Source organism: Zonotrichia leucophrys, chromosome 6 (genome assembly GCF_028769735.1).
Source record: "Zonotrichia leucophrys gambelii isolate GWCS_2022_RI chromosome 6, RI_Zleu_2.0, whole genome shotgun sequence".
In the NCBI taxonomy this organism is placed as follows: Eukaryota; Metazoa; Chordata; class Aves; order Passeriformes; family Passerellidae; genus Zonotrichia; species Zonotrichia leucophrys.
Genome location: NC_088176.1, coordinates 487,813 through 515,653, shown reverse-complemented (window position 1 = coordinate 515,653; position 27,841 = coordinate 487,813). Strand labels below are relative to the sequence as shown.

Here is a 27,841-nt window from a genome sequence, read left to right as displayed (position 1 = left end):
CTGTGAACAGCAGAGAAATATCAAATTCAACAAATTCCTGATAAACTGTAGAATCAATTGAATGAAATCAAAACCTTTCCCTTCTCTCAGCCTCTGTTTTCACACTTGACATCTCGAGCATTTTTCAGATAGATTTAATGAACAGAAAGTGTTCTCTTTTTTATTCCCTGAAGGCAAATACTATTTTCTACCTCCTGGGGAAAAAATTGTTCAAAATCTACTTCCTTTTGATCAAGAAGCAGAGAGAAAAAGACTAAATGTTTCTTGAATTAGCCTACTAGTATCCAGAAATACCAAAAAGCCATTATAATGGCTACATATATATGTTCATACAATGGAGAATATGTACATTTGCTGCCAGAGGAGGGGCCAAGTGCGGTGCTCATGGTAAGGATGGAGCTCCAGGGTCTGACAGGCACACAGATACACCCTTCCTGGGAAAGCTGACAACACAACCTGCGTGTCCCTTCCAGCTGGAGACCAGCGTCCCACCACAGCCTCACCCCAGCACAAATGATACTCGTGGGGCCATAGGGAAAAAAAAGTTCTGCATTTCCAGAAATTCCTCTTTTGCTTGCCTTTTCCTCCCCTTTGCGGGGCAGTTTTCCAGGAGGTGTTTAAACTGCTGGGAGGTTTCTATCCCAGCCCTGGAGCTGTGCTTGCCCAGCGCAGAATGAAGGCTGTCAGTGTGCTGGGAGCACAACCAGGCTCTGAGTGCTGGGAGAGCCCTGCTCCCCTCCCACCCCCGGGGCTGGGCTGAGCCATTCCCCACCCAGCTGCACCTCAGGGGCAGAACAGCCTGTGCAACCAGAGCTTGGCCACAGCACCGGGCACAGGAGAACTCCCTGCCCTGAGCTCCCCACCCTTCTGGGCCATGGCCATGGAGCTGCCCAGCACAGCCCAAATCCCTTCTGTGCCATGGCCACGGAGCTGCCCAGCACAGCCCAAATCCCCAGCACAGAGCCCAAATCCCTCCTGTGCCATGGCCACAGAACTGCCCAGCACAGCCCAAATCCCCAGCACAGCCCAAATCCCTTCTGTGCCATGGCCACGGAGCTGCCCAGCACAGCCCAAATCCCCAGCACAGAGCCCAAATCCCCAGTACAGAGCCCAAATCCCCAGCACAGAGCCCAAATCCCTCCTGTGCCATGGCCACAGAACTGCCCATCACAGCCCAAATCCTCAGCACAGAGCCCAAATCCCCAGTACAGAGCCCAAATCCTCAGCACAGAGCCCAAATCCCCAGCACAGAGCCCAAATCCCACCCAGAGCAGCACTGCAGCCCTGCCTGTAAACAATGCCAGTGTCTCAGCTACCTGTTTGCAATTCCTACCAAGCATCTCCCAGGGAAACGGAACCCAGTGCTGACACTGAATCATCCCCAGACAGGAACCTCTCCACAGAAGGCCCTTCCCAGCTGCTCAGGCAAACCAAGGTTGACTTTGCAGATACGTAGGCAATGGTTTTTCCTTTTAAAACTGCCGTGTTAACTGCTGGCTGACTCCACTGGCTCTGGCGGGAGCTGGGGAGTCCAGAGGCAGCTGCTGCTGCATCCCCAGTGCAGGAGGAGATGCTGGTCCAGCTGATGCCTGTTATTTTTTAAAATAAATATGTAATTTACAATATTGAACAAAATATGGAATAAATACCACTTGTCACTATCCAATGCTACAACTTCCCTTAAGCCTGTAATTACTTAGAAAAGCCTTTGACTACTCTACAGATCCCCCACAGATTTTCCCTCAGTAAGTTCAGGCTGAAGCTGATGACTGTCAGCTCAAAGACAGGAGTTGATTTCAGCCTATTTATCCTCCAGACTGATCTACCCCCCAGACGAGGAGAAGAAACCAATTGGATGTTGTTCATGTTTACTGAGAGCCCTCCAACAGCTCCAGCCCAGGCTGGCCATGGGGGTCACACTGCCCAGGTGATGGTGATGGCTCTCACAGGGATGGCAGGGGCAACAGGGAGAGGGAACGGAGAGGGCACAGCCCAGCTTCCAGGGGAATGGAATGGAATGGAATGGAATGGAATGGAATGGAATGGAATGGAATGGAATGGAATGGACACAGCCCAGCTCCCAGGGGAGAGCTGGGGAATGGTCCCTGAGGCAGGAGCCTGCCGAGCCCCATCCCTATGTGTCCCCAGGTGCCCCCAGGCAGACACACCTCACTCCCCTCTGCTGCCCAGCCCCTGGTACCAAGGCAATTCTGAGCTGGCTGCCCAGGTGGCACAGCCCAGGTGGCACAGCCCAGGTGGCTCCAGGGACGCTCCTGGGCACAGCCACGCCCCGAGTGCCACCAGCTGCAGAGCCACGGAACAGGCACCGGTTTGCATCTTTAAACATAAGGTGTTTTTCCACGTCTTTTGGGCAAGAAGTACTCAAAATGCATTAATGTCTTGCTCTGTTAACAAAGAAACTATGGCAACACACACAGAGCTGCCAAGAGAATTACTGAAACAAGGTTTAATAGTTAATAAGCAGCCAGATGATGTCAGATTCATCTATTAAGACCAGTTTATATCTGCCTATTAGAACTTAATGTCCCAGAAAGTTGGGTTGGCCAGGATTAAATAGTCTTCCTTTTAGCCCAATTATCAGCAATAAAACCAATTTTCTAAAGAATAGGGTAGAGTTATCCAAAGTGTGGCCAGACCAAGCCTGTATTTTGTAGCATGCCTATAATGTTCCTTTTGTTAAGGAGCAATTTTCTAGATGTCAGAGATGTGAATCAAAATTTAATGTGTGTGCGTGTGTGTGTTATGGAAATGGCAATTGCAGCAGTTGCTCGCAGCACACCCCGACTGCCAGGCAGCACAGGAAACCAAAAGCTTTTATTCCCATTTATGCCAGTGCATTTCTGAGTGTGCTGGAATTGTTCTTCTTCTAATTGAGGTGATCAAGAATTCTTAAGAAATAATTTTCAGCAAAAATTAGTTTCCGAAATGGAATAATGAATATTTTATGGAAAAGCATTAAGTGGCAGATACACCTGCAGAGGGTTTTGTTTACCCAGCTGGCCATGTGCACCATGAGCAGACCCTGAGGAGCTCCTGATGTGGTGCTGGCCCCGGGAGCCTGCCCCATGGAGCTGGCTGTCCATGCCACCAGCAAACCTTCCACAGCCTCCAACCACTGCTTCCCTCCCGTGTGTTAACCCAGCCAGTGCCTGCTGTGCTGCTGATGGACATGCAGCAGAAGGCATCTCCATCCCTCTGCACTGTCACCTGGTGCCAACGTTCAGCTCGAGGTCCCTGGGCAGAGTCCCCTCCAGTCCCTCCCCAGGCTGCTGCCACGTCCAGGCTTTTCTGTGGATCACACAGCCCAGTTCCAGGCACAACTGCTGCTCCTGCAGGGCTGCTCTCTAAGGAATTGCCCCCAACCCCTCATCCCTGCAGCTGCTCATCTGCAGGAGACCCATGCCCTCAGCCTGCCTGACACTGCTCTGTCTCTGCCACGCTCTATTCTTAGCAGCTCTCACATCACAACCCTTGAAACCATCTCATCTCTGACCTACCACATCTCCTGCAACTTTCCTGCATTCCAGGCTCCAGTGCTGCTGAAATCAATCAGAAACTCTCAGAGCTTTCAGAGGCAAAGACAGGAGATTATTTCTGGGCAGTTCCCCGCTCTCCTGACTCGGTCTGACTCCTTCCGCTCCCTTACGCTCAATGCAAAATTAAAATCCCTGGCAAAAAGCTCCTCCTGCACTTCCTAAAGCTTTTTGTACCTCCATCTCTAACCATGGCATCCAGCACTGCAGCTTCAGCTGACCCAGAGGAGCTGCCAGGCACTGGAGCCAGCCCAGGAGACATGGGGGGAATGGGGTGGTTCCCCCAAACAGCATCCCTTGGGATCAGCCCCCAGCTCCCCAGGCAGGAGCAGCACCAGCACCTGAGCTGCCCTGAGCCCTGGGCACCCACAGCACCAGCACCCTGAGCTGCCCTGAGCCCTGGGCACCCACAGCTGCCCTGAGCCCTGGGAACCCACAGCACCCTGAGCTGCCCTGAGCCCTGGGCACCCACAGCACCCTGAGCTGCCCTGAGCCCTGGGCACCCACAGCACCAGCACCAGCACCTGAGCTGCCCTGAGCCCTGGGCACCCACAGCACCCTGAGCCACCCTGAGCTGCCCTGAGCCCTGGGCACCCACAGCACCATGGCTCTGCCTGGTTGTGCCCCACTGAACACACCTGGCACCTTCACACCACAGCCCAGGACTGGAATAGAGGCCCTGCCCCAGTGCTCCCAGCAGAGCACATGGACAGGGAGCCCACCTGAGCCACCTGTGGGAGCCTGGGCTGCACACCTGCTCTTTTGGGAACACAAGGTGCAGGATTTAGAGGAATTTCTCACATGTACACAACCCTTCAGCAAAGAAAAACACTGAACAGCTTTAAAAGGCTCAGCTCCTCATGTGAACATCATGGCAGAGACACGGAAACGTTCTCTTCTTGTGAAGTGAACAGCTGAGGAACTTGCACCAGATGGACCATATTTGGATCTCTCTCTCATAAATACAAGATTCACCATTTGGAATTAAGCGAGAGGAGCAGCTGTCCATTGTCCCACTTGGAGGGGTTTTGTTCACCAAATAAGCACAAGCCAGGTGTCTGTGGAGGGAAAATCACAGAATCCCAGAGCCACTGGGGCTGGAAAAGCCCTCCCAGTCCCAGCCCAGAGCCCTGAGTGCCAGCTCCAGGTGCCACCTGCAGGGCTGGGCACTGAACCCTCCCTGGGCAGTGCCTGAGCCCCCTTTCCATGGGGAAATTCCTGCTGTGCCCTGCCCTGGCCCAGCCTGGGGCCGTTCCCTCTGCTCCTGTCACAGCCTGCAGTCAGTGCAAGCACAGAAAATGTGTCAGTGACCCCCTGATTCTCTATTAACAAGGGATCAGAGTGATGATTACTGGAGTTTCAAAACCAGACAAGGCTCCTGCTCAGCCACAGCCCTGTCATTTCATCCCAGGAGCAGTGCCACTGGCAGGGATACAGCTATTCCCCTAGTCCTGCACGAAGGAAGGGCTGGAATTTTGGGAAGGTGGCGTTTCCTGTCTGTATTTTGTTACACAAACCCCACAACAGCTACAAAAACAAGCAATAATTAAACTGCAACCTAACCTATTGTCTTTATTTAAGATAAATTATGAATTACTGTATTATGGACACTCATTAAATGCAGAGGGCTGCTAAATAACATGTCTCACCATTGAGAACTGCCTGACCCAGTGCCCACATAATCCAAGGCAGACTCCCCTGACTCCAGCGAGGCCAGCAGCAGGCTGTGCCAGCAGGATCTGGGTCCTGCTGGAGTGGGAGGACAGGGAGCAGAAATCTAAACTGGGGATGGGATGACTCAGTTGAGCCCGTTTGAATGAGGCAGACGATAAAAATACCCCAAAGACGTAAGGCAAGGCTCAAAAACACTGCTGTGCTTCCAAACCAGCACGGCTGGGCCATGCTTTCCTGCTCAGTGCCACAGCAGCTCTGCAGTGACACAGGGACAGGGCTGGCATCAGCGCGGGGTGCCAGCAGGGCTCCGACCCTCAGGGCTCTGCCTGCTCCCACCCAGAGCACGGATGGACATCCCAGAGCACCGATGGGCACCCCAAGGCAATGATGGGCACCCCAAAAGCACTGATGGGCACCCCAAAGCAATGATGGGCACCCCAAGGCAATGATGGGCACCCCAAAAACAATGATGGGCACCCCAAAGCACTGATGGGCACCCCAAAGCAATGATGGGCACCCCAAAGCACTGATGGGCACCCAAAGCAATGATGGGCACCCCAAAGCAACGATGGGCACCCCAGAGCAATGATGGGCACCCCAGAGCACCGATGGGCACCCCAGAGCACCGATGGGCACCCCAAAGCAATGATGGGCACCCCAAAGCACTGATGGGCACCCCAGAGCACCGATGGGCACCCCAAAGCAATGATGGGCACCCCAGAGCACTGATGGACACCCCAAAAGCAATGATGGGCACCCCAAAGCAATGATGGGCACCCCAGAGCAATGATGGGCACCCCAAAGCAATGATGGGCACCCCAAAAGCACTGATGGGCACCCCAAAAGCAATGATGGGCACCCCAAAAGCACTGATGGGCACCCCAAAAGCACTGATGGACACCCCAAAGCAATGATGGGCACCCCAAAGCAATGATGGGCACCCCAAAAGCAATGATGGGCACCCCAAGGCAATGATGGGCACCCCAAAGCAATGATGGGCACCCCAAAAGCACTGATGGGCACCCCAAAAGCACTGATGGACACTCCAAAAGCATTGATGGGCACCCCAAAACACTAATGGATACCCCAAAGCACTGATGGACACCCCAAAAACAATGATGGACACCCCTAAAGCAATGATGGATACCCCTAAAGCACTGATGGGCTTCAGACCTGGAGCAGAATAATCCATCTTTAATTTATTATTTTAAAAAGTAAATTTTCCATAGGAAAGTGGAGCTTTGCCTCTTTTAGAAATAAGGATTTTCTCTCCGTAATTGCCATTAAGTAATGGGCACTCATTTAATTAAAGGCTCTCTGTAATTTGACAAGAATCTCTAGAAATATTTCCCCCTAGATTACCTCTTTGAGAGGTTTTCTGACAAGATGCAATTGAGGGACTGACCTTCCCTGGGAGTGGAGGAGCTCACAGAGACCTGTTTGGGAGCCTCAGGGTATGGGTTGGGGATGTGAAACACAGTCAGAGGTCTCTTACACCCTCCTGGATAACCCTGGAGTCCCAAAGTACCTTTTCAGAAAGAATTTCAAACCCTTGCCTTGATCTGGCCTCGTCCCTCTCAATGGCCCCACGGAGTGAGGGGAAATAGGAACTGCTGCCAGAGAGCGTTTGAAGTTCCTATTTTTAATTAATAATGTCAAACGTGTGCTGCACATTTCAATGGGGTTTGAGAGACGTGCTCATTGTAAATGATTCCTTGTTAACTAATTATGAAATGCAAAGTCATTGCCAATTTGCCATTGCCAGACAATGCTACAGCTGCTTTCACACGACACAATAGGCTCAGGCTTTAAGACAGATTCCTCAAAGGCAGCAAGTGATGAGCAGGAAAATCGGGCCCTTTTCATGATGGCACTGAGGATCCCCACTGTTCTGAACAGAGAATTTACTGAGAGACTGAAATATTGTATTCCAGCTATGATACCTGAAGGTGCTGCCTCAAAATCATTGAAGACACAGATGTGGCTTTCTCTCTTTTCTTATATTTCTGTTTCCTATCTCCCTCAGCACTGCGGGTGCCATCTCTGCTGAGCCCTGCCTGTTCCTGGCACACAGAGCCAGGGTCCCTCAGCACTGCGGGTGCCACCTGTGCCCAGCCCCTGCCCGTTCCTGGCACACAGCACAGGTACCCAGGGTCCCTCAGCACTGCGGGTGCCACCTGTGCCCAGCCCCTGCCCGTTCCTGGCACACAGCACAGGTACCCAGGGTCCCTCAGCACTGCGGGTGCCACCTGTGCCCAGCCCCTGCCCGCTCCTGGCACACAGCACAGGTACCCAGGGTCCCTCAGCACTGTGGGTGCCACCTGTGCCCAGCCCCTGCCACTCCTGGCACACACAGGTACCCAGGGTCCTCAGCACTGAGGGTGCCACCTGTGCCCAGCCCCTGCCCGTTCCTGGCACACAGCACAGGTACCCAGGGTCCCTCAGCACTGCGGGTGCCACCTGTGCCCAGCCCCTGCCCGTTCCAGGCACACAGCACAGGTACCCAGGGTGCAGGTGCTGGGAGCTGCCCCAGCTGAGTGACACCAGTGTCAGAGCTGAGGCTGCAGGCTCACTCTGTGCCTTTAATACCCATATCTCACGGCAGCAGAACATCTTTGTTTACGCCTAGCACACCACATGACATTCGGCAGTATATGAGGAAGGAGTGTAATTAAATCTCTGCTGTAATTGTCAAAACAAACAAGCAACGTCTATTTTGCTCATTTGCCGATAGACATCTGCGGTGACAATGGAAGGTGCAGGTGTTGGGGTGGATGTGGCTGACAGCAGGGGCAGAGGCTGCTGGGATGGGTGACCAGGGGTGCTGGGCACTGGGAGCAGCTCAGTGCCTCGGGCACATCCCGAGCTCCATGGGGCATGGCAGGGCCCTGGGGCAGAGCCAGGGGTGTCGAGATCAGCCCACAAGCACCCTGTGCCCCCACCACCGTCCCTCAGAGCTCTCCTCTCAACTGCCTCTTAATTAACTGCCAGTAATTAGTGTCACCCAGCAGCCGCAGCAGAGTGCCTCTCAAAGGCCTCTCGCTGCCCTCCAAACACAGAGTGCATTAATCAGGAGTGATCTCAGCCAGGCTGTGGGTCTGCGTGGCACCAAACCCACCTCCCTGGTGCTGGGCACGCTGTGCCAGGGCAGCCCTGGGCTCCAGGGGGGAACCAGTGCAGGATTTGTGTGTGTGTGTGTGTGTGTGTGTGTTTCCCTCCTGGGGCACACTGATCCCCGAACGCCACCCAAGGCAACTCCTTCACCCAGGGGACACACAGGTTTGGGACGCAGGGGCAGCCACAGCACTGCACTGGGTGTCAGAGGGACCAACAGAGGGGACGAGCTTCAAACCACGTGAAGTGGTCAGGCTAAAAGCAGCAGAAGCTCCAACAGCAGGACCAGGGACCAGTTTCCCATTCCCTCTGCCTCTTCCCAGCTCATGTCCCAGCACACCAGCTGCAGGGGTGCCTACCAGGGCACCCACACGCTCCTGTGCCAATGTGGGGGCACAGCACAGCCTGGGCTCCCAGCCCAGAGCAATGATCACTTCCACTCACCAGTCAGACTGGCATGTGTGACACCTGGACACCCCCGTGCCCCAGAGAGGGCTGTGTCACTCACAGGGACACTCTGTCACCACATCTGTGACACCTGGACACCCCCGTGCCCCAGAGAGGACGCTGTGACCCACGGGGACACTCAGCATCAGGCACAAACCAACAACAGCATCCCTGCTGGGCTGGGCACACCTGGGCAAACCCCTCTGTGCCAGAGCCAATGAAACAACCGAGAGTTCACCTGCAGGCAGAGGTGTACCACATCCTGATGGACCAAACACCCCCTGGCAGCACCTGCAGAAGGGATTGAGGTATGTAGGGCACGGATCTGACAGCACTGCACAGCTCCACTCGAGCCCAACACCAACACCGACAGTACAGACCTACTTTGCAGCAAGCCTTGTGCTGCATTTGCATCGTGGTGAGACACAAAGGACTTGCAAGCACTGGGGCTTCACTGAAAGGTTTAAAAACACTCCTGGGGAATGGAGCTCCCACTGGGGTCACGCATGGGAAACCTGATTTTGGGTCTGCCAGAACAGCCCCAGTCACTCCTCACACAGATCCTGAGAGAACACCAGCGTGGGACACATGGGGGCACAGACAGGGAACCTGTGTGGACAGGAACATCCAGGGTGCATCCCCATCCTAAAGAGAGAATCACTTCTGCAAGTGTGTCTGTGATTGTGGCACCACAGCCATGCCCTGTGCTCAGTGCTCATTCCTGGCTCAGGGACAGGTGTGACCTCTCCCCAGCAGTGAGGAGGCTGTGGCTGTGGGCAGAGGGGAGGCTCCCTGCTCAGACACACCCACAGCTCCGGCCACAACGATGCCAGCTTTGGGCTGGGCTGGCTCAGGGACTCACCTGGAGCGGGTGAGGCACACACCTGGAGCTGGGGCTGGGCTGGCTCCAGTATCTCACCTGGAGCGGGTGAGGCACACACCTGGAGCTGGGGCTGGGCTGGCTCAGGGACTCACCTGGAGCCGGTGAGGCACACACCTGGAGCTGGGGCTGGGCTGGCTCCAGTATCTCACCTGGAGCAGGTGAGGCACACACCTGGAGCTGGGGCTGGGCTGGCTCCAGTATCTCACCTGAGCAGGTGAGGCACACACCTGGAGCTGGGGCTGGGGCTGGCTCCCCAGATAGCACTCACCTGGAGCAGGTGAGGCACACAAAGTGCCCTGGAGCTGGGGCTGGGCTGGCTCAGGGACTCACCTGAGCAGGTGAGGCACACAAAGTGAAGGAGGGCTGTGTCTGCTCAGGCACGACGAGAGCAAAGTACTGTGCACAGAGGGCAGAGCTGTGCTGGAGCTCCTTTAGGGACTGCCCAGCGTGTCCCAGTGCCAGGCTGGGGGGGCACAGGGGACCCTGCCCTCACCCCGACCAGCCCTTCCCGTTGCCATGGCAATACAGAGAATAACAGCAGCACCAGCCATCCCAGAGATGCACCAGTTGCTAACAGAAATCCAATGCCCTTTTTCATGCTGTAACCTTATCCCACCCTCCTGCAACCGCACAACTGCGTCCTGCAGAGAGGAGAGAGGGGAAAACAACAGGGCTTTGTACTGAAAGATCAGGAAACGACTCACAGACACTCAAAGTACACAGACCATGGCTAACTTCAGTACTTGAGAAGGCCCTGACACTGTACTTGACTTGGAAGACTTAAAACATTAATTAATAGAAAAAACAGCAATATTAATAATTAAGAACACTTTTCCAAGAAAGAGCCACATAAAATCAGTCACCACATGTAACTGAAGCCCTCAGACCTGGCAGGTTTGTTCTGTGCACCCAAGGAGAGCCACGAAAGCTGCTCAGGGCAGAGAGGAGAAGGAGCCACCCACATCTTGCTTAACTTTGTGTTATAGGCAGCAGCAAACAGCAAGGGATTGTGACAAAACTGCTGGGCTCACAGCAATGACCACTGTGTGATGGATCACACACAAGCATTTTTAACTGAGAACTTAAAAACTGCTGCAAACAAGACAGAATTCAGCATTCCTTTTTTTAAAAAAATCACACGAGGTCTGAGACAAACACAGCTCTTCTGGGGAACAACCTACCCCATTCTCTTTGATATCACATATTCCATCATTGATTTTATGTCTCCTGATCATCACTGCTTTTCCCAAATCTTTATCCAGAAGCACTGCAGTTTCCTGCAATATGTAACAGTCCCAGGACAATGACTCTTTGTAACACCGAGAGCCCAAGAATATTTTCTACAATCAGCTGCTTCTGGTTTTCCATCAAAAGAGGCTTTTACTACTTGCCACACCAGCAAATTCATTGTGGGTCATGAAAGACAGTCCTGTTCCTCCTGCTGAGGCTGGTGACAGCTACCAGAGCACTGGGGAAATACTAAAAAGTCCAACTGTGCTCCAGCCATGCTGCATTTGAGCTGCAAGAGATGCAACAGCAGAGACATTTCATTTGGAAATGCCATTTCCTTGTTTCCCACCACTGCTGCACACACTGCACTGAAGGATGGTCTCTGCTGCAGCATTTCACACTGCTGGAGCCCCAAAAAGCAAATCAAAAAGAACAGAAAAAAATCTCCTGAAAAAGAGCTGACCTGGCAGCAGGGCTCATGTCTTGGCAACTGGAAGGATCAGCACCATGAAAATACAGGAATATACAGTGATGTCTGGTTTGGGGCTGTGGTTTTCAACGTGGGCACGCTGAGGGCTGCACACCCTCCCACCAGCAGCTCCTCCATGGCTTGGAAAGGGGCTCAGGAACTGGCACTGCCCAGGGAGGGCTGGAGTGCCCGTCCCTGCAGGTGGCACCAGGGAGTGGCACCCAGAGCTCTGGGCTGGGGACAAGGCGGGCATGGGCACAGCTGGGGCTCCAGGGCTGGCAGGGCTTTCCCGGCCGCAGGGCTCTGGGATTCAGCGTGGAACACCTGTTCCCAAAGGCACAGTCCCTGCTGAGCCCGCTCTGGGCGGGAGCAGCGTGCACTGAGTGTGTGTACTGGAGCTAATTCAGACATCCCAGCTGAGGCCGCTTCCCCACGGCAGCCTTGTCAACACAGCGATGATGGCTCCAAAACAAACTCTGGATTTCCCTCTGAGAGCAGCCACTGTGGGGTGTGCAGCTCCAGGGTGCTATTTCGGGCTCATGGTCCTATCTTTGTCCCAGAGGCTCGTGAGCAGCAGACATGCTCCCAAAATACCTCTGGCTGGGCCATGGGGATGCGCTGCTCACAGAGCTGCTGCAGCAGCAGCTGCGGGGCTGGGGAATGTGCTGCTGCTCTGCCCTGGCCCTCCCTCCTGCCACCCAGGGACCCCAGGGCAGGCTGGGCACCAGCAGCAGCTCCAGGAGCTGCAGGGCCGAGGCTGGAGAGCACCAACAAACAGCCAGGCAGCACCAGCAGGGCTCTGGTGACTCTGGCACCACCACTGTCCCCACATGCAGGTCTGTCCTCTGCCACTCACTGAGCTGGGCAGGCATTTCCCACAGCTCCGGCCATGGAAGAGGCTCTTTTCAGCAAAGAAGGAAAATTAGGAGCAGGACAGTGTGAAAGAGAGGCTATCACAGCCATGTGCTGGCAGTGGCAGTAAATCTGGGGAGGAAAAAAGCACCACAGGAGAGTGTGAGTACCTGAAGATATACCTGAAGATATTTTGCTGGACCCTAGGTGGGAGCAGTGATCCCCTTTGGTGCTCCCTGTCCAACAACACACGAAGGTGTCAGAACAGATTCACTCCATGGGCAGCTCTCAGCCAAGCTCACAGGGCCTGGGCTGCACCTGCACACACCTGGCCACACTGCCCAGCACTCATTTCAGCTCCACCAGAAGAGAGCAGACCCGGATTCACAGCAGATGTCAAACAGAATTATTCACCAAGTCCAAATCCTCTGGGGAAAGCAGCCATCCTACTCCTGTGATGGAATTCTCTGGAGCACAGTGATGTGCTCTGGCTCCGGAGAGAAGGAACATCTCCTGGCAGAGATCACCCACAGGGGGGGAGCCAGGGCTGGCAGCAGCACGGGGAGCAGGGGCATGGACCCTCCATGGGCTGGGCACCACCGTGGGGGCTGCAGGGACAGGGCTGGCCCTGGCACAGCCCCTGCTCACCCTGCACTGCTGGCCCTGGCACAGCCCTGCTCACCCTGCACAGCCCCTCAGGCCCCTGGCACAGCCCTGCTCACCCTGCACTGCTGGCCCTGGCACAGCCCCTGCTCACCCTGCACTGCTGGCCCTGGCACAGCCCTGCTCACCCTGCTCAGCCCCTCAGGCTGTGCTACCAGGCACAGATGGGGCTGTGCCAGCTCAGCATCCCAGCACTGAGCCCTGGGCACCAGGGCACCCATCCTGCCCAGTGCCACCCTCCCTGGGATACCATGGAGCAAAGCCCAGGGAATGACCCCGGGCAGCCCCAGCAAGGGAGCAGCAGCAGGGCTGGCAATGGAAAATCCCACAGAGCACAGAGCAGGAGGAGCAGAGGGGTCTCTGGAGAGCAGAGGGGGACGCAGGGGTGCCCTCGGAGATGCCAAGCTCAGAGCATGGAAAAATCCAAAGCAAGGCCAGAAGAAGCACTAGCTGAAATGATTTCCCAAGTAGTGCTGAGGGGCAACACAGACTAAACTGTTTGTTGATGTTACTCAGCCTTTTGAGAAACAGAGGCAATTTGTTCTAGTTAAAAGAAACCTGCTATTTTTTAAATAAATCCACAGATTGATCTTTACATCAGAAAGCCGTGTAGAGAAACACACAACAGGCTGGAAGTATTCATTAATCAATCCCTAAGTTTGCCTCGCTGCAGCTGTGCTTGTTTTGACACCTGCTTGCGATGCTCCTGCTGTGGCATTTCACATCTCACAAGGAATAAAACCCATGGAGCAGAGCAGCAGCCCCTCATTTACACTGCACCGGGGTGGCCACAGAGCTCCTGGGCTGGCCCTGGCAGAGGGAGCCCAGCAAAGCCCCAGGCTGGCGCTGGAGCAGAGCTGGCAGCTCCTGCCCCATGGCACAGCCTGCACCACCCCTGCTCTCCCAAACCTTGGTGCTGTTACAGGAGCAGCACTCTGGGGAGCTCACAGCCCCAGCCTGCACCATCCCTGCTCTCCCAAACCTTGGTGCTGTTACAGGAGCAGCAGGGCACAGCAGGAACCCCAGCGTGTCCCAGCCAGGCTCAGAAGCCCCCCAGGCTCTGCCCAGCCCACCCCAGCAGGGCTGACACCGAGGCTCCACACACAGCCAGCACTGCCAGGACAGGGGACTGCTCCATCCTGTGCTCAAGGTCCTGCCAAGCCTCTTCTGTGCTGGAAGGGCCACTAGTCCATGCCAGCTCAAAGTTCTGAGCAAACCTAGAATCAGGCTTGAATATGAAATCATGGGGCCTGTTTGCATGGGCATGAATTATTCATGTGCTTACCACATGCAGCATTGAGCCTTTAGAGTGCAAATTATTGGGGACCAAGCTTTGGCCCTATTTTCTGTGAAGCATAAAGCACGCTCTCCAACAGTGCAAACAATCCAAACATAATGTGTATCATTTTCTGTGTTCCCTGCTGGCTGGTCTTGCCTGCCAGTTCCCATTAAGACTGGAACCAGTGCACAAAAAGCCAAGGAGCAGTGCGTGGCTCTCCCGTGGACCCTGACACTTGTTTCACAGGGCAGTCTAATGTGCCACATCTCCCACACTGGAGGTGGCCTATGTCCTATATCCTATATCCTACATCCCATATCCCATATCTTACATCCCATATCCTACATCCCATATCCTATATCCCATATCCTCCATCCTATATCCTACATCCTACATCCCATATTCTACATCCCATATCCCATATCCTACATCCCATATCCCATATCCTACATCCCATATCCTACATCCCATATCCTATATCCCATATCCTCCATCCTATATCCCATATCCTACATCCCATATCCTATATCCCATATCCTACATCCCATATCCTACATCCCATATCTGACATACCATATCCTACATCCCATATCCCACATCCCACATCCCATATGCCACATCCTCCTGACAGTGAAACCCTGAGTCTGTGAAGCGATGCCCATCCAGCAGCAGGGCCCAGAGCAGATTCCCCCTCAGCCAGAAATGTTTCTCCTGATGCTCACGGAGAGCAGGAGCCTGAGCTTCAGCCCCAACCTGCCCAGCCCACCTTCCTGACCTTTGCCAGACACAGAATTAAGAGTACAGGAATTCTGCAAGGAACCACCAGCGTGTGCCTTCTGCCCCACCTACACACCAATGCTGTTCTCTGCTGCCTCAGCTCTTGGGTTCCCAAACATTCCAACAGGTTATTCTCAATCTAAATTTCTTCCCCAGTTTCTACCAAGTTTCCCTGTTCCTTGGGTGTTTTTCCCAGCCTGGATATCTGAAATACTCATATGATGGCCTTTTGTTGTCACCAGTGATCGCTCTGAAATCCCAGGACACAAATCATACCCCAGTATTTTAAGCAGGGATGGCAACTTTTTGAGTTATGCATTTTCTCTTTCAGGGGGTAGGAGGGGGTTATGGTCAGGAGAATAGTGGAAAGGAGAAAGAATTCCTTTTTCCTGGGCAAAGGCAGCTGAGGCAGGAATGGAGACCCCAAGTGACACAGCAGAACCTGCAGTGCCCCCACAGCCCCACTCCTGCCCTCCCCACTGTGCTCAGAGCCACTCTGGGGCTTCCTCAGGGCTCCGGTGCACACATCATCCATGGAAACACAAAATACCACTGGTACCTTGGCACAGCTCAGCTGCAGCCAAGCGCAGGTTTGGACAATAAGGAACCTCTGTGCTTTGCAGGTCACCCTGCAAGTCACTCAGGCACCACCAGCCTTAGGAGCCCACCAGCTCTCTGCTGGAGCCACTAGAACCGAGCAAAGGTATTTTCTGCACTAACAGATCAAACTGATCAGCTTCCAGAAACATCAGCAAAGCTATAAAGACATCACATTGCAGTTTAATTTCATTTAATTTAATTACACAGCAGGGCTAACCACGGGCCTGTAAGGATTCATGGGCACAGGCAACCAACAAGTCACGTAATTCTGAACATCATTCAGTGCCTGCATGCCCTCAGCACTGCCAGGTACTGGGGGAGCCCTGAGCAGCACCTGAGATGTAAATGAAGCCATCAGCACTGGCACACTGTCACACTGTCACACCTCATTGCCTGGCACTGCTCAGACACGGCTGTTCCCACATTCCCGAGCACTTCTAATTCTCCACAACTGTCACCGAGAGCAATTTAATTCCTGGAGAACGGTGGCAGAGGGAAAGAGGACACTGACAGGTCTCTTCTCTTGTGCAGAGAAGCTGAGCCGCTCCCAGGCTGTCCCAACACCAGTTCAGGAGAGAAGCACCAGCCAGCACGGATCCCCTCAATGGCACATACCTGTGCAGGGGCTGGCACAGAGGGGTGTGCACCAGCACCTGCACAGAGCTGTGCCAGCCCCTGCACAGGGCAGTGCCAGCCCTGCGGGGAAGGTCACCACGCCAGCCCTGGGGACATGGGGGAAGGAGGGCACATCCCCAGCCACATGCTCCTGCATGCTATTCCCCAATCACAGGAAGCCCATTCCAGGCTGGTCATGAGGACCATTGCCTCCACAGAATACACCAAGTATTAATCTGATTTAATATTTCACTCAAATGCTACTTCCAGTGACTTTTCCTTGATTGTCCTTGTCCCTCCCTATCCATCAAGTGTCCTTCACACTGCTGGTGTGTTTGTTCATTTTTGTTACTCCAGCTCCATGCGAACAGTCTCGGCTGCCCTGAGGACTCATTTCACCCTGATCTCCTCTCCTCAGATCTCCACAGACACACGAGCCCCTCGAGAATGGCTTTTCTTGAGACTCGAGCCAGCACTGCTGTGAGGAGACCACAGCCAGCAGGTGTGGGGACAGCACAGCCATTGAACAGCTCAGAGCCAGTCACCCCATCCTGCCCAGGGCACCCCACACCTCCACGGCTTGAAATTGCTGAATTCCCAGGATTCAGCCTATTTCTGCATTAATGACACACTGCAAAGCTTCACGCCTAGAAGGTTTCAGTGCTTGGCAGCAATGAGGGGCAGCGGCTGTGCTGGGCAGTCCCTGGGCACAGCACCCCCGAGCCGGGGGCAGCCGGAACAGAGCCCTGCTGAGGATGCTGAACACAGCTCTGCTGGCACCTCCCTGCAATCCCCACTCCCTCCTCCCCCCGCCTGCTTACTTAGCTACCACTTTGATAACACAGAAAGGCTTTTTTCCCTTGTGTTTAAATATCAGGGAAGGCATCTGTGCTCCCAGCCCACAGCCATCAAAGTCAGGCCATGGGAAAAGCTCTCCCTGCAGTCTGAGCAGGGAACACTCCAGTCAGTGGTGTGCAGAGCATGGACATTCACACATCTGCATCTGACCCCAAATAAGTAGTATTTGGGATTTTTCAATTGCCTTACTGGGCACTGGACCATAGATTTCCAATAAAAGGACAACATTTCCTGCCCAGGGCTTGCAAGCTGGGTGACCCAGCTGAGGTGACAGCCGGGTTCTGTGGGGAGCAGCCGGGCCAGGAGGAGCATGGCTGGCACCAGCAGCAGCAGGGACAATGCTCAGGGCACCAGGGCACACAGCCAGGCCATGCTGGCTGCCCCAACACCAGCACTGATCACCTCAGAAGAGAGACAGACACTTCTCCTGATCCTTGGATCCATCAGCCAGCAGCACAGCAGGATGTCCCCAGAGCTGTCACAAGCCTGGCCAGACGGGTTTGGGTGCCCCAGAGGTGAAGGACACGGAACGAGGGAGGTCAGGCTTTGCTCCTCATCCTTCCACAGCCTGTTTCCCCAAACCTCTGACTGTCTGCCATCACGCCTTTGTTTCCGTGAAGGTCCCACCCCATGGAACAAAAAGTTATGGGGAGGAATCCCAAGCTGAAAAACTGCTGCTGAGAGCGGTGGAGAACACTGGACATCCCACTGCCATGGGCAGCGCACCTGCACACCCCACATTGCTGCTGCCCTGGCTCCTGCAGCTGCCTTCAGGCACCAAAGCCCAGCCTGTGCCTCTGCCCAGCACTGTCTGAGCCTGCTCCTGAGAGGGGACACAGCGCATGACATCAGGGACACTGCACAGCACAGAGCACCTATGGACACTGCACAGGGGACACTGGCACCAGGGACACTGCACAGCACACAGGGACACAGCACACAGCACCCAGGGACACTGCACAGCACACGGCATCAGGGACACAGCATACGACACCAGGGACACTGCACAGCACAGAATACCTATGGACACTGCACATGGCACCAGGGACACTGCACAGCACACAGGGACACAGGACACTGCACAGCACACGGCACACAGGGACACAGCACACAGCACCCAGGGACACTGCACAGCACACGGCATCAGGGACACAGCATACGACACCAGGGACACTGCACAGCACAGAGTACCTATGGACACTGCACAGCACCCAGGGACACTGCACAGCACACGGCACACAGGGACACAGCACACAGCACCCAGGGACACAGCATACAACACCAGGGACACTGCACAGCACATGGCATCTATGGACACTGCACAGCACACAGCACCCAGGACACTTCACCTGACCCGGCCAGCCCTGAGCACACACTTCCCACAGTCAGGCTGCTCCACTGGGAGAGCTCCAGCCATGAGCTACAGAACTGGGAACACGTTTAAAAGTTGATTTTGATGCAAGTAGGATAAACACAGGCGCCTGCACCCGACCCCCTTACAAAACACCATCTGCATTCTGGCAGAGTCAAACATGGGATGGGGGGAAAGCGATTGAGACAAAACTAATAATGATGAAAGTCACTGGGCTGCACCATTAAAACCTTGTGCATCAGCAGAAAAAGCTAATTCAGCATCAGGACACGGACAGGAACCCTGGACCACTGGCCTCGTGTCAGCGAGGGGAGGCACAGCACAGCACAAAGCAGCAGATGGCTTCACAGATTCTCATGTATATTTACACACAGTTTTTTTAGTAAACCACTTTGATTCAGGAGAAACCACATCCAAAATGCACTCTTGAAATTCCTCTTCAGACACAATTGCATAGAGAGATAAATCTTGCTGTGGTTTCCCCCCTCTCTCAAGTAACACAACTGTGGGCAATGCTAATAGCACTAAGTGTGCCCTGTATTTCCTCCTGCTCAGCCCTGGTGCCCGAGTCCAACAACTCTGCTAAGCATTTTCCAGATATCTGGGTTGAAACATTCCCATTGGCTTCACAATTACGGGTTTTCCTCGCCTGGCATAAAAAATAAATTTAAAAGAAAAATAGTATTTTTTTCTTCTAAAAAGGAGGGAGATGTCAATAAAGCTTGCTTGTCTGTTTCCCAGAACAACAGCATAATTCCTGCCCAAATGTCAAAGAAGCCTCATTACTTCTGTGCCTCCTCTTGCTCTCCAGCTCTTGCCAGGAGGGCACAGCCGGGGGGAACAGGGACAGGAGCAGAGGGAACGGCCCCAGGCTGGGCCAGGGCAGCTCAGGGCGGGCCCAGCAGGAATTTCCCCATGGAAAGGGGGCTCAGGCACTGCCCAGGGAGGGTTCAGTGCCCATCCCTGCAGGTGGCACCTGGAGCTGGCACTCAGGGCTGGGGACAGGGTGGGGATCCCTTGGTGGGCACAGCTGGGATGCGATGATCCTGGAGGCTTTTTCCAACTCAAATGATTCTGTAGGACACCCCAGTGCCCTAGAGCCCTGCACAGAGAGATGTGTCTCAGCCAGCAGACAGGCACTGCCCACCCTTCCCTTGGGCTGGGGAACAAACCCACTCCTCGAGGGAGGAGTTGTTAAAAATCCTTACAGGTATGAATAACAAAGCCTGAAAAGTCCCTGCAGACAAGGGCGTGTTTTTCCTGATGGGAAACAGCCCATGGTGGTAATGCAGAACCCACAAGCCCACTATGATTCACTGCAGCTCACTGAGCCCTCCTCACTCCAGCACACCCCAACTCCGAGCGCTCCACCCTGCAGCCCTCCTGTTCTTTTGCCTTATTTTCTTCTTCCCATCCCTTTCCCCTTACTTTGTTTTCCCTCCTCCCCCTCCATTCATTAACTTTCTGCGTTCATGAACAGGGTACAACGCACCTTGCCAGAACTGAGCTCTCACAAAGGCATCCCTGGGCAGCATCTCCAGCTGGACAGGCTGCAGCTCGCTCCCAGCTGATGGATGTGCAGCTTGCCAGCTTTTCTGTGGGACTGGAACCAGCTGGAGAGCGGCTCCCAGAGCCAGAGGAACCCATCTCCCCATGCCAGGGCTGCCTGGGAGCACACACAAACACACAGGCTCTGCCTCTCGCAGTCAGCTTTCCTGCTAGTGAACCCCAGTTGTGAAATGCCAGACATCTCTGGCAGGCTGTGTGCAAGCAGGGAGAGCACGGTGGGCACGCTGCAGCGGGCAGGGCACCCCAAGGGGTCAGACAGGTGTGCCCAACACAGCAGCGGGCACACCTGGCCTCACTGGGCACCCCCAGGGCTCAGACAGGTGTGCCCAGCACACAGCAGCGGGCACACCTGGCCTCACCTGGCACCACGGCCACGGGAAGGCTCCTGAACAGGGGGATGGGGACAGCACAGCAGCCAGGAAGGGAAGCAAGGAGGGAGCAGCAGAGCTGTCCCTTGGGCACGGATCCCCAGAGCCCAGCTCTGCACTGCCTGGCCCTGGATGGACCAGGAGCCAGCCCCACACAGCGGCTGAACCAGCCCAGCCTCCATCTCTGCCACAGAACAAGCCCAGCCAGCACTGAGAGAAAAGATGCTCAAAAAGTGGGGAGGGTTGAGAGAAGGTCCTTAGGACATACTCTGGAATACCAAGTGTACCCTTGGAGCCAGGCTTGGAGAGCTCAACCCACACACCCCACCAAGGACAGCAGCAGCCGTGGCCTCCCAGGGACAGGGGTGTGACACATGAGCTCCTGCACCGCTCCAGAGGAGATCCAGCAGCAGCTGGGGCTGCACAGGGGCAGGCTGAGGAGAAATGGCCATCCCTAACAGAGGGGAACAGCAGAGAACCCTCTGGAGGCGGGTGTTCCACACCAGGGAGAGCACACACATCCCTGCTCACCCCAGGCTGAGGAGAAATGGGAACCCTAACAGAGGGAAACAGCAGAGAACCCTCTGGAGGCGGGTGTTCCACACTAGAGAGAGCACACACAGTCACCCCAGGCTGAGGAGAAATGGGAACCCTAACAGAGGGAACAGCAGAGAACCCTCTGGAGACAGGTGTTCCACACCAGAGAGCACACACATCCCTGCTCACCCCAGGCTGAGGAGAAATGGGAACCCTAACAGAGGGAACAGCAGAGAACCCTCTGGAGACAGGTGTTCCACACCAGGGAGAGCACACACATCCCTGCTCACCCCAGGCTGAGGAGAAATGGGAACCCTAACAGAGGGAAACAGCAGAGAACCCTCTGGAGACAGGTGTTCCACACCAGAGAGAGCACACACAGTCACCCCAGGCTGAGGAGAAATGGCCATTCCTGACAGAGGGAAACAGCAGAGAACTCTCTGGAGACAGGTGTTCTGCACTAGAGAGAGCACACACAGTCACCCCAGGCTGAGGAGAAATGGCCATTCCTGACAGAGGGGAACAGCAGAGAACCCTCTGGAGGCGGGTGTTCCACACACGTCCCTGCCCACCCCAGAACACCCCCATGTGCTGCCCCAGTCACAGCGCTGTGGCAGGAACCAGTGACTCAGTGAAGCCCCAAACCAGTCCCCAGGCAGTCAGGGACAAAGACTGTAAGGTCTGCAGTGATTTGGAGTGTGATCTTAGTGCTGGTTGTGCTGCTAGTGACCACAATAAATGTTAACCTTCTATTTACATACACCCTGACAAACTAACAGGGATTATCTGTTAGATTTCAGCAGTCAGGCTCATCCTTGTGCAGAGATCCAGCACAAGGAATGACGTATGGGCAAAATGGACATACCAAATGGTCTTTATCTTTTTACATTTTTAATTGATTTCTCATAATATTGTTGTCACTAGTAACTCTTCCACATTATGCCACACACAAACCCAAGTATCAACTGGCTTCTTTATCTAAGGAAGTTATTGGGATGTCTCAGGAGATCACCATAGCAACCGTGCCATGACAGTAAATATGAGTTCACTGGAACAACACTGTAATTGCTCTGAGCACACTCTAACAAGGAATTATGGAAAAGCAGCAGACATCAAGGAATCGATGTGCCAATAATTGGGACACAGCGAAAGCGCTGATTGAAGGTACCTGGAGAGGTGTTCCCAGGCTCCTGCCAGCAGCCATTCAGCTGCAGAGCTCCCTCACCCTGCCTGGCTGCACACAGGCTCAGGGCAGAATTAAAAGCTTCTCAGAAAGAAATTTTGTTTTCAGAATGTAATTGCAGCGAAGCCTCCGATTTGAGTGTCTTTACTCGGCTTGCTCAGTGTGAATTGCTAATAAAAACGTGTTGGAGAAATCAACCAGCTCTTGTGCCAGGAAAAGTTTGCCTGATTTAACCCATCAGCTGCCAGAGCAGCACAGACAGGTGTGGCTCCTCACCGAGGGAATCCCAGCAGACCCCGACCCTCACATCGCTGCACTCAGACCCAGACTAACACATCGAACCCCAGGTTTATCCAGAGCACAATTCCAGCACCTCCCCACACACACAGGGATTTGTGTGTGTGCTCGGTTGGTGCCACAGGGCCAGTGCAGCATTCAGGAGTGTCCCGGTACCGGCACCCGTCCGCCGGCCCGACGGCTCTCCCGACTCTTCCCCCACACACAGTCAAAGTTTCCTTCCTTTGCTCCTCTGAAATTGCACCCTGTACCCGAGATTTCGAATGCAACGGCGTTATCTCACGCCGTATTCCTAACCCCCCCAGTCTGTATTTTGGGGAAAGCCCCAGAGCCGCTTTCTGCACTGGCAGCCGTGCTCGGCGCTGATGCGGGCGGCACTTGGCCATCCAAGCGGGGCTGTCCGTGCACAGACCGAAACTTCGCTGCTGAGCCGTCCCCTTGCCCCCTTCCCAGCCCCCGTGGGGTGTCCGTGGGCAGGGTCTCGCGTCCTGCGGGGAGGCAACGCCCGGCCGGACCCCGCACCCGGGCACGGCCCCGGCCGCCCGCTCCGCCGGGGGCACCGCTGGGGCACCTCAGGGCCGGGCGGGGCGGCTCGGGACAGGGGGCACTGCGGGACAGGGCACCGCGGGCTGGGAACCGGGGCACCGCGGCTACGGCGCCGCCGGGACAGGGCAGGGCAGAGTGCCCCGGAGCTGGGCATCCCGGGCAGGGCAGGGCAGGGCAGGGCGGGCACCCCGGAGCATCGCGGTCCGCACTCACCGTCCTCTCGCTCGTCGAAGACGGGTCTCTTGGAGGAGGAGGCGCTCGCTCCCATCCTCTTCTTCCACTTGCTCCAGGGAAACATCGGGGCAGGCGGCTGGCATGCCCTGCGGCCTCTCCCCGCCGGCCCGGCGGCTCCCGCGGCCGGCCCCGCCGCCGCCCTCAGCCGCCCCGCGCCCCGGCGCCGCCCGCCCGCATGGCAGCGCCCGGCGCCGCCGCCTCCCGCCCGCTGCCCGCGGCGGCCACAGCGCGGCGGGGCGGGGACACGGCGGCGGGAGCGGAGCGGGGCCGGCGGAGGCGGGCGGGGCCCAGCGGGGCGGGCCGAGCGGAGCGGGGCCGGGGGATGCGGGCAGGGGGGTGGAGCGGAACCGGCACCGGGAGCCGGGGGATGCGGGCAGTGGGGTGGAGCGGGGCGGGGTGAGCGGAGCGGGGGATGCGGGCAGCGGAGTGGAGCAGAGTGGGGCCGGGGCCCGGGGGCGGGCCGGGCGGAGCGGGGCCGGGGGCGGGACCGGGACCGGGGCGGGCCGGGATGCTCCTCCCGGCCCCGCCCGCAGCCCCCGGGCGCGGGGCCGGGCTGGGCCGTGGCCGTGCCGAGGGCGGCGCTCCGGGTCCCCGCGCTGAGCCCCGCCCGGCCCGCTGTCCCCAGCCCGCTGTCCCCGGCCCCGTTATTCGTATCTCACGGCCCAGAGCGTACGGGCAGGAGGGGCCGGCGCGCTGCGGTGCCGCCCAGCCCAGCCCGGCCCAGCCTAGCCCGGCCCGGCCCAGCCCGGCCCAGCCCAGCCCAGCCTTTCCCCGGCGCCCCGCGTTGCCTGTGCCAGTGCACGCTGCTCATCCTGCCTCGCTCCCTGGGGCTCTCTACCGATATCGGAACTCACTAGAAGCCATTCCCCCTTGTCCTGGCACTTGTAAACAGTCTCTCTCCATCCTTTTTGTAGGCCCCCTCCAGGCACGGGAACGCCGCGATTAGGTCGCCGCAAAGCTTTTTATTTTCCGTGCTGGCCAATCCCAGCTCCCTCAGCCTTTCCTCATGGGACAAGTGCTCCGTCCCTCAGACCATCTCCATGGCCTCCTGTGGACTCGCTGCAAGAAGCCGATGCGCTGGGGCAGCTCTGCAGGAGCGGTCTCACCTGAGCGGGGCAGGATTCCCCCTGCCCTGCTGCCCACGCCGGGGGATCAGCCCAGCACAGGGGGGTTCATGCTCACAGGGGCATGGCCAGCTCTCACCCACCCGCACCCCAGCTCTTCTCCCAGGGCTGCTCCCGACCTGCTCATCCTCCAGCCTGCCCTGGGACCAGGGGTTGCCCCAGGCCAGGCCTAGCACCAGCACTTGGTCCTGCTGAAACCATGAGATCGTTGAGCTGGAACACGCTCGTGACTCGGGTTTCCATGGCTTGCTGAACTGGAATGTCGTGTGGAATGGCTGATGAAAACCATCTCTGGAATAACCCTCAGTGCCAGCAGACCATGTCAAGGGACAGCCCTGGAGCCAGTAGACCACAGCTGTAACACCAGCAGGACTTTCGTGGTTCCTGAGATGCTGTTTCCCAAGTTTTCATTTAAAATTGGTGCTGTTTTCTTTCCCAGCATGTTTTGAAATGGATACGTCAGTTATTGTGCTTCTCACAGAATGTGTGCGAGCAGGCAATCATTATTTCAAAGAGCCTGGAAGTTGTAAAAGGATTACAATGGAAAGGTATCATTTAAGAACAGTTTTCCAAAGGCAAAGAATAGTTCTCAAAGAGTATTTCTTTGAAAAATCAGAAAGGATTTTCTCTCAAATAAAAAGATGGAACACCTTTATACAAGGCAGTAATTTTAGCTTTGTTTAGGTATAGGATTGTGTTTAAATACACTGTGAATCTCTGAGCTATCAGCTTTCCTCCTTCCTTTCTCCTGCCTTTACGTTCTGTGGGAAAAGTATGAAAGATGCCATCCGAGAGCTCCAGTCAGTTGTCATTTCTTTCTCATTCTCCTCTAATATTTGGACAATGAAATCCAGAGCACAGAGTCTTTTCCCAGTAAATTTTCAAGATAGGATTGGGACATAAGGATGTGTTTGTCCTCATGCCAGAGGGGGATTTCAATCCGTTCCATCTCCTAGTTCCTTTCCCTGTGCAGACACAGAGAGTGCAACATAGGGTTTGTTCAATTTATTCTTCATTGAGCAGCATGGTAAGTGGTTATACCTTCCTAAACAGAAATCAGAGACAAATAAAAGATCTTGTAAGTTTCTTGTTTGTTTTTTCTTTCTAGTGCTCCATTATTGTAGCAGAAATATATTAATTTCAATTGTATTAATTTTCTACTTCAAGAACTCAAAAAGTGTGTCCCTGTCTGTTCCTTGGGCACTCGTGTCTGACAGCAATTTTAAACCCAGGGAGGGATGTGCAGTGGAAGATGCTGAACCCCTCAGCAGCACCTGCATGTCAGGAGTCTCAGCACAGGTCACCCACCTCAGAGACACAACTCCAGTCACTGAGGAAAATGACCCGTCATAACTGATGCCAGTCCTGCAGGAGGGAAAAAGGGAAATCCAAAACCTGCTCTACGTTGGTCCAGTGTAGGAAAGGGAAATGGAGAGAAAATTCTGCCTTCTTACATATCCCGGTCTCCAGGGAAACAGAGAACCACTTTGTGTTTGAAATGAGGGAGTTTAAATAAAAGCTGACTTTCACGGTAATTTATTCCTCAAACATCTTTGGCTGTAGCTGTGACTGCACCTCTAAGGGGGCAAATGTGCAATTTGGGTGGCCAAAGGGTCACTGGGAACAGGCTGTCCTTGAAAACACTTGGAGTTCATTACTCCTTTTTCCAGTTTTTCCTCTTTGTTTCCAGTCCTGTTTAGTGGTTTACATTTTATGAAGAGACAATCAGGCATTTTACCAGTGGCAGTCCTGGGGATACTCTGCGTGCCTGGCAGTCCTGGCGCTGGGAGCATTCAGCAGATTGGGTGGTTTGCTGAGATCACAACAGACAAAGAGCTGCGAGAAGGTTCTGTTCCTCCTCGGGAAGCAGGAGGGAACTGTATGGAGAGCAGAGCTGCAGGGTGGGCAGTGCCCAGCCCTGCCTGAGGGCACTGCGTGTGCCAGGTGTGCAGGAGGGGCCAGAGCAGCCCGGCAGGGGCTCCGGGCGGGGAGCTCCGGGTGCTCTGGGGCTCCCTCCTGGTGCTGGGCCAGCACAGTGTGGGTCAGTCCCTGGGTCAGTGCAGCCCCGGGTGGGTCAGTGCAGCCCTGGGTCAGTGCAGCCCTGGGTCAGTCCCTGGGTCAGTGCAGCCCTGGGTGGGTCAGTGCAGCCCTGGGTGGGTAGTGCAGCCCTGGGTCCAGTGCAGCCCTGGGTCAGTCCCTGGGTCAGTGCATGCCCTGGATGGGTCAGTGCAGCCCTGGTCAGGCAGCCCTGGTCAGTCCCTGGGTCAGTAAGCCTGGATGGGTCAGTGCAGCCCCTGGGTCAGTGCAGCCCTGGGTCAGTCCCTGGGTCAGTGCAGCCCTGGATGGGTCAGTGCAGCCCTGGGTCAGTGCAGCCCTGGGTCAGTCCCTGGGTCAGTGCAGCCCATGGGTCAGTCCCTGGGTCAGTGCAGCCCTGGGTGGGTCAGTGCAGCCCTGGGTCAGTCCCTGGGTCAGTGCAGCCCTGGATGGGTCAGTGCAGCCCTGGGTCAGTGCAGCCCTGGGTCAGTCCCTGGGTCAGTGCAGCCCTGGGTCAGTCCCTGGGTCAGTGCAGCCCTGGATGGGTCAGTGAAGCCCTGGGTGGGTCAGTGCAGCCCCTGGGTCAGTGCAGCCCTGGGTCAGTCCCTGGGTCAGTGCAGCCCCAGGCAGGGGAGCTGGCACCACAGGGCTCCACCTGGCTGAGAGCAGAGCCTGCCAGAGGGCACAGCCACCACTCGCACCTTTTGGAGAGTTGGTCTTTTCCCATCCACTTTTACTTTTGTGGGTTCACTCTTTTCCCACAGATTCAGAGAGATAAGAGTTTTCTTTCACTTCACCAGCCATGAAACCACCTCCAGCCTTACAGAATGGCATATGCTGAGCCAAACTCACTCTCTGTCCAGTCAGAACCATCATCAAAATCCACTGACATTCAATGGGCAAAGTCAATGGGCATTCATTTAACTGGGACACGCAATAAAGCCAAATAAATTCTTTATTAAATTCCCAGATTATTATTTTAATGAAAGTATTTGTACCAGTTATTATCTCATCCCACTTTTTTGAAATGCCTCAGTTCTGCAAATGAATGAGTCTTCTTTGAGGAATGACTGATCGTTCTCATTCCCAAGCATCGTGAGCTGAGTATTTCACATTGTGTCAAAATTAGTATGAGGGAAACTGCAGATAATATTTAAACTTCCACTGTTAATCTCACATTTCAATTAAGCAGCACGGATCCTGGAGTTTTCCTTGTTATGCTGTGCCCTACTGGGAGCTATTACAGTTCCCATTCTGTCGTGTTTCTGGTGGCACAAAATGATTACAATTTTCTCCTTTCATTGCTGTTAGTCAGGATCAGGTTCCCTGGTATCAGTGAAGCTATCCTGACTAAAACCAGTGTAAATAGAAATAGAACTGCCTGAAGCAGCATGATGTTCTTCATGGTTATCTGGTCTCCGGGAGCTGATGAAGCGGTTTCTAAACAAAAATACCACCAATTACCACAGAACTGCAAAGGAGGCAAATACTGTGAGAAACTCCCAATTTGGGCAGAGAAACAAGGGGGGCAAGATACCGTGATATTAAATTCCTTTAAAAGC

The 27,841-nt window shown here is 55.1% G+C and overlaps 1 protein-coding gene across 1 annotated transcript in view; it reads right to left on the bottom strand.

Moving 5' to 3' along the window:
* STK32C (serine/threonine kinase 32C) overlaps positions 1–23,300 on the bottom strand; it is a 67,323-nt gene extending 44,023 nt beyond the window's left edge. The window contains exon 1 of the mRNA XM_064716668.1: positions 23,101–23,300. The gene's annotated coding sequence lies outside the window, so the exon portion shown is untranslated. The remainder of the gene's footprint in view (positions 1–23,100) is intronic.
* Positions 23,301–27,841: the final 4,541 nt, after the last annotated feature.